The sequence below is a fragment of the Olea europaea genome, unplaced genomic scaffold, assembly GCF_002742605.1.
Source record: "Olea europaea var. sylvestris unplaced genomic scaffold, O_europaea_v1 scaffold164, whole genome shotgun sequence".
Taxonomy (NCBI): domain Eukaryota; kingdom Viridiplantae; phylum Streptophyta; class Magnoliopsida; order Lamiales; family Oleaceae; genus Olea; species Olea europaea.
In genome coordinates this window covers 680166-688294 of record NW_019234052.1, presented here as the reverse complement: position 1 = coordinate 688294, position 8129 = coordinate 680166, and positions in this window count along the sequence as shown.

Sequence of the window (8129 nt, the reverse complement as noted above, 5' to 3'; positions counted from 1 at the left end):
CAATCAAATTGTGACATATCACCATAATGTTGAAGTGTTGTACTAAATTTTTTGATGCTTCTAATTTATGATGGGGAATTTACGAAAATGTTACTTTTTTGAAAATGCACTAAAAATTTTGATGCGCACACAATTTGTACAAAAATGTCACTTTCTTATTGTCAAATATTTAAATTACTCTTAATTTGACCTCTTTTGGAGCATTTAATGCTCCTTCTTGATTGTTTTTCAAAACAATTAATATTGTGATTTGATTGATTAATTTGTATATTATAATATTTGAATATATGAATATTATATTGTAAAATATGAATTTAGTTAATAAAAAATGAATATAAAATCTTTCAAAACCCTAGTTAATATAAAAAAAATAAATTTGTTGTTAAACAAACCCTTATTTCATTCATCTTCTTCATCCATTTTCTTCTTCATCAAGAAGACATTACTTCATCCATCTTCTTTATCTATCTTAAAAGGTCAGTTATTATGAATTGTTTATATTTTTGTGTAATAGTTTACTCTTTTTAAAATGTTGAAAACAACATGGTAATCACTACTATTAATCATCACGGTTCTTTTTTTTAATAGTTTTGAAGGAAAAATATACCAAAAATATTTAGGAAAATGTGAAGTATTCCATATTTAATTAAGCATTCAGTCATTTAATTCTGGAAATAGGTTGTTATGTTGTAGTTGAGAAATGATTATAAGCATTAATGCTACCAAACATATTTGAATCTTCTAGACAGTTTCGACAGTTGAACCGTCGAACTCGACATTTCGAAACTGTCGGGATCGACATTTGAACTGTCGTACCCGACATTTATAAACTGTCGGGATAGATAACTAAACTGTCGAATTGGATAGCTGAAAATTCTTAACACCCTTCATTTCACCTTGTACTATTGCATAGGTTTAAATATTCGATCGTGTCAATTCTATGCTATTATATAATCGACATATTGATTGCGCATAATTCTTATCTTTGCAATCCCAACATTTCAGGTATGAACAATAATTTGAGATTCATCATGTCGCACGGGGGAAAGTTCTTTCATGTGAATGAGGAACGGAAGTGGACTGGGGACAAAACCACTTCCATTTTAGTGCCGAGCAGTACTACACTACCGGGGCTATTGTTACGGTTGAACGAGAAACTTGGTGTTCTCAATCCGTGCACAAAAATGGAATTGAAGTTCAAAGTTCCGAACATGAATATACCGTCGGTCGAAATACTCGAAGATGAAGACGTAAATTGGTACATATTAGTTCATAAGAAAACTGCCCTCTGCGTTACGACTTTGGAAACCGGCTTGCTAAGTGTTGAAATGGAGAGGAATACAAAGTATAGCCAACAATTGTTCGCCGTAGTGGAAGATCACGAAACCTTACAGGACGACGAGCTCAATCATCAGCAGAGTGTCCCAAACGATAATGTAGTGGATACTCCAATTTTCGATGTTGGGACTGCACCATTAGATGAGATGTTCAACGATCCCTTACATGGTACAAATACTGGTAATATTGTTGACGTTGACGAAGAACTATTATCACCTTCCAAAAGTCCGGATACATGCGACTGGATTTCCACTGTGAATATGTCGGATCTTACTGAAAGGTAAATATTTTTTACCAAGAAACAGTTGTACTCGAGAATTCGTCTACTTGCTTTGCGAGAGATGTTTCAATTTCAGGTTTGTAGGTCAAGCCTAAATATGTTAACCGTTGTATGCGCGGACGATAATTGTAAGTGGATGTTACGTGCTTCCAGTGTCAAGTAGTCCACCATCTTCATGATCCGCAAATTCAACAATTTGCACACATGTTCCATAGATTATCGTCGTAATGCACATCGACATGTCACTAGTTTCGTAATTGCCGAGTAGATTATGGGAAAATTGGATAATACGTACAGATCGTATGATCCTACCGCTATTACACGTGACATGGAACGTGAGTTTGGTGTGAAAATTAGTTACCATCAAGCACTTAGGGGAAAGGTCACTGCTTTACATATGCTATATGGTACACCAGGTGAGAGAGTAACCCCGAGACAGTAACGCACATCGAAGTAGATTCTCGTAACAGGTTTCATTACCTTTTCCTAGCTTTCGGTGCAAGCATTCGGGGTTACCTGCACTACCTGAGGCTCGTTATTTGTGTTGACGATAGTTACTTGAAAGGTCCATACAAAAGTATCCTTCTACTGGCAACTATCCAAGACGCCAATAAACAAATTTATCTGTTAGCATGGGGGATCGTTGATGCCGAAATGAATAGATCGTGGATGTGATTTTTATCAAATTTGAGAGATCTTATAGGTGACTCGGACGAATTGGTGTTTGTTTTCGACAGGAAAAATAGTATTGAAAACGCTATTGCCCACCTATTTCCTCGGGCTCACCACGGGTGCTGTGTCTGGCATATGAAAAAGAATTTAATCCAGCGGTACAACAACGCAAGCTCAATATTTCTATTCAAAAGAGCCGCAAGAACTTACCGGACCGAAGAGTTTGAAAGACTTATGAGACAGTTTTGTAGGGTAAGTGCAAGAGCGTACGGGTACTTGGAACGAGCAGGTTTTCCATTTTGGTCACGGGCACTATTTGTTGGCCAACGGTACAATATTTGGACCAACAACAACATAGAATCATTGAAATCAATGTTGAGACATGTTCGTTCGTTACCGATCACGTGCTTAGTGGAACACATTTGACATACTATGCAAAAGTGGTTTTATGAACGTCGAGCAAGTGCAACAACATGCAGTACCATATTGGTCACCAACGATGGAGAATGAGTTACGGACGACGCTCGAAGTAGGTACTAGGCTGCGAGCGCATGGCTTGACATATAACTTAAACACAAGTTGGAATATCCAACGACACGGACATCGTAGACTTCTCTGAAAACACGTGCACTTGTCGTGAGTTCCAATTAGATCGTATGCCGTGCGTTCACGCAACCCGTGCTGCTTGCTTGAGAGGTAAGTCATTGTATGATCTCTGCTCATCGTATTATACATCCGAGTACTGGAAGGGTGCCTATGGAGAAGCTATATAGCCTGTTTTGCGTGAAGTGGACTGGATTGTTCCAGCCGAAATTATAGGTACTCCTATTATGCCCCCCAATGTACGTCGCCCTCTAGGTAGACCACCCACATGACGTAAGCGATCCAGACATGAGTGTACCACACGGCTCAGGAAATGTACTCGCTGCGGTGGACTTGGTCATAACCGGACCACATGTTCAAACCACACTGTACCACGTCCGATGTAAGCAACATTTTGTACGTGAGTGGTTGAAGTTGTAAGTGAAGTGTTCCCCCGATGTCGTTTGTATATGACAATGTAAATATTGTATTACTATTTTCATTCTCTTATGCATAAATATTATTCTTTGTTATGTTAACATTTACAGTACGCAAATAGGCACAACGTACTGCATAACAGCCTCAAACCAAAATACAATTTTGTTGTGCATAACATTGTTGCCATTGTTGATGCATGTAAATTGAATGTACGAAAAATGAAAAATTCAACCATTATACAAGTTTTCTTTCAAATGCATATTACGAACACATCATTTTTAGCGTATAACACTGTCCGAAATGTTCACAAACTATGTTGAATGTACACATGATGTTGTGTTCGTTCACCCAAAATACATGTTACATGAATATGCATACTACATACATAGAAAATTTTCCAGTAAATCCCGATAGTTCATCTGTCGTTCCCGACAGATGGTGTCTGCCATTCTTGGCAATTGTTCGACGCTCCGCTTAACAAAATACAAAAAATACATAACTTGCCAACGGGAGTTTCCTACATGCTACGAAATTGGTTAAGCCTCACAAAATCCATCCCTTACAAAAAATCACTACACATACATACGTAGAAACCCACACACGCAACAAAGTCGAACTCTTCACTTAGAGCTAATACTTGAACCTTCTTCTCCACCGTCATCATTCGAGCTGATGATAATTACCTCGGGCGATGGAACGCGACCCTGCCCCTCATCCTCGTAATGTTCAACTTTGTCTGCATCCATAAATGGGACGACCCATTCAAGCACATTTCTCGAAAACTCACCTTCATCACTTACAACTTCGTCCAGGTTTGGAAAGGGAACGACAGTGATGGCTCTCCTACCACCATTCGAACTCACTTCCTCATCGTCCGAAGAAATTACGATGGGACATAGCGGGGTTGAACTGGGTGTCGACAAAGGCTCCTCAACTGTCAATGGTGAATTGCTTCCCGTGGACGATGCCATTGTTTTCATATGAAGAATCAGACTTCAAATATTATGATACGTTCCTACTACAAGATGCCTCACAAAGAGTCTCATATATCTCACAAAGAGTGTTATATATCCCACTTGAACTCACTTATTTCTTTACTCTCTTTGCCCTTCCCCTCGTGTATGGAGTCCGGGTAGGTGGTGCAGGACGTCGAACATGAGTCGATCACCGCCTGTTTGTACTACCCACATTGCCTCCCTTATTTGGTACAGTCAGTTGTGCCGACAAGTCTGTGGCAACGCCCATATAAAACATTTCAGCATTTTAGTGAAAAAGTTCTATGTGAAGGACGCCACATAGTCGTGGAATAAAATTATTCAAGGAAAATAGGCACATACCGTTTACCTCCGTGACGTCATGGGTCGATGGGCCTTCCTCGTTGTCGTCGTTGGGGAGGGTGGGGACGGTCTCTCCTGGGTCTAGTTGAAAGGAAATTGGGTGAAATGGACAAATACAAGATATAAATTATCATTTGCGTAGGGAGGAAGTGATTGGTAATAGATTCCAAATCACAGAAGTTAGAAAAAATTACGCAGGTATCGTTCACCTCCTGCATGTCACTGTCCTCTGCACGGTCATCGTCCTGTGGGCTCCTTTTGTCTCTGCCTTCCCCGTCAGTTGGAAGACAGAAAAAAAGTAATGAAGGAGTGAAATTGAATACATATGCATATAACGAGATGAGACGACAGAAGTTGAAAAAAGTACACATGTATCGTTCACCCCATGCATTTCACCCTCGTCTGCATGGTCATCGTCGTGTGGGCTCCGTTTGTCGCTGCCTTTGCCGGCTACTCGAAAACAAAATAAAAATTATTCAACAAGTTAAATTGAATACATTTGTATACCACGAGATGAGATGACATTAAATACAAAATTTACACACGTACCGTTTCCCTCCTGCATTTCAGCCTCGTCAGCACGGTCGTCATCATGTGGGCTCCGTATGTCACTGCCTTGCTCGTCTAGATGGAAACAAAAAAAAATGTACTGAAGGATTGAAATTCAATACAGTTGCATATCACTAGATGAGATGAAATCAAAGACAAATATGTGTTAGATATAACTAATCGACATACCATTCACCTCCAAGTTCCCGATAGGCGAAGGACGGCCACCGTCATCCGGGCACAGGTCCATGTCATCTCCATCTACATCTAAGTAATTTGGCAATTTAAAAAATACATTTGTAAGCGAACGCATAGGACAAATTGCACAGCTTTGCAGACATGTTGCAAGTGGAAGTAACAGTAACATAAACTCATACCTTCCTGGGGGTCGTCCCAAATGTGTGGCTCATTCATAACAGGAGCTGCAGCGGAAGTGGAGATGCCACCGGACGGGGACACCAAGGTAGATATGAAGTCCCTCAGTCTGGCGAACTCCTCGGTCACGTGCTGCATGATTTGAAGCTTCACGGTCCACAACCTCATCTCGAAGAGGATGTGCTGGTCCAACAACATGCCTTCCACGTCCTCCCTTATCGCAGTCAGTCCACCACGCGTACCTTATAGCCCAGATGTCGAAGAGCCAACCATCGGAGTGGGTAATGCACCCGACTGCCGTTCCGAGGCATCCTCGTTGTCCTCGGTGTCACCACCATCGGTCTCGCTGGAGGTGTTGCCACCGCTGTCTCCACTGTAATCAACCTTAGATCCATCGTCATCGTTACCCTCCGGTGTCTGACGGTTATCGCTCGCGGATGTCTCATTGTCTTCAGCCCCTGCACCGGACTCGTCGTCATGGTCGTCACCCGCAGCTTTACCCTCATGTCCCCCACTGCTGGTGCCGCTTCATGGAACTATGGCCCGACAACACTCCTAGCGAGGTCGTCTAAAAATTGCACCAGACGGTTGGGGAACGACACCAAACTGGCGATGTATGGGAGATCACGCTCGGCCTCCGTGGGACGCAGTGTGGCTTGCACGTACAGCTGTAGAAACAGGGGAGAATGGGTAGTTAAAATATATTGCATACTATTCCCAAGAAAACACAAGAATTGAAAGGCAAATGAAAAATGTCCATGACTTGTACGTCCCCGAAGAACGCATCGTACGTAAGCTGCTGTGATTGTTTTATAGAGGTCCAGCACAGAAGCCGGGGTGATTGTTCACCCACCCGCTCACCGAAGCGTTCGCTGAGTTCGGGCAAGGCCTCAAATGCCCAAATCTGTCCGGACGAAAACAAAAATTTTGATGAAAAAAATAAATTGTCGCATAAGTGTCCATCTAAATAATGTACATAACTCTTCGATTACTAACAAACAAAAAACATAAACGTAATGTTGTTCGTACCTACATGGTGATCGAAAATCCGTGAATTGTGTAACTGACGTCCTTCTCGTTCTTCATTTTTGCATCGCTCATTTTACGTGCTCAAGTACCTCGAAATCCCTTCAACAAACGCCTATACCCCATTTTGGCCCAGGGGTATGAAAGAAACAGCTCCAAGTCGTCGACGAGGGAAAGCGTATCCTCATTAATGCCAACATTATTATCCAGAGCAGTGATAACTCCTTCCACAATCAGAGCAAGCTTGAGCTTGTATCTATCTGCCCGAGGTGTCGACGCGCGGACAAAGGTCTTCTCCAACTGGGCACATGAAATCTTGTCCAGCGATTTGAAATACTTTTCCTTTAGCCTCCTCTTCTCCAATGCTTTGTTCAAACGATCGCCCTCCGGAAACGAGCCAGCATGCAGTCCAAACGGGGTAAGGTGGCCCTGCACGTTGAACAACAACTCGTGGGACTTATCGCAATGGATCCCTCGGCACACAAGGGCCTGGATTAGTTGAGCGAAAAATTGGATCTCCAAAACGTCAGCAAGAAACCTAAGGCAGCAGTTTCGAAAGTCATCCCGCAATTGGTCGTCGAAGTGATCCATCACCATTTTAATGTACTTGAGGTTGCTCCATAGCGAGATGCGTGTGGGAAACTGTACATTCTCCGACACCCAAAATTGAAATTCCATCCGTTCTACCCATAAAGCGACAATGGTCAGACCATAAATCAACACCAAATGAATATTTCAAAGAACAAGCGTACTTCGGAAGAGCATACAACCACATCAATCAGAATAAGTAATACGACAAATGTATAAGAATCATCTACCCAAACGTATAAGAACAGATTATGTTGAATTGTGCATGCAATGTTGAACTCCAAAAAAACATTACTAACAATATTTTGAATGTGCAAAAATACGTGCGGTAATGAGATATGAATGTTTGACATACATGTTATTTCAAAACGCACGTGCAATGTCGTCATTGCCCACAGTCATGTGTCGAGGCACTGTCACCGAAGCCTGTGTTGACAGATGACTGCACTCGTCTGGCAAGACAGTGCCATCTCTCATCTGTAGAGAATGCCTGCAGCTAACTGTCGGGAACGACAGTTCATTTGTCGGGATTCATCCAATTGTTGAGAACTATAGCACCCAAATGTCGGAAACGACAGTTTTCAACATGCACATGTGATACGTATGCATGGTGCCCTAACACACGAACTTGGTACATAATAGCGAAAATCCAGTCATCACAGTCGAAAAACAATTACAAGTGAAAACATACACCCTCTAAGTCCCTTTCTATAGGATGTCTTATTACACTGTCGTGTTGCAAATGTATCATATGGGTTCTATGGTACATATTGCAAAAGGGTTCACATCATAAGTATAATTCATCTATTAACCATTAACAAACTTCCAAAAAAAAAAACTAATCTGTGAACACTGTTGAAGAGTATTAACAACCTAAGCACAAAAGGATGGGTTCGAAATGAAATGAGGGAACTACACATGTACTCTATAAATGTAAACAATTT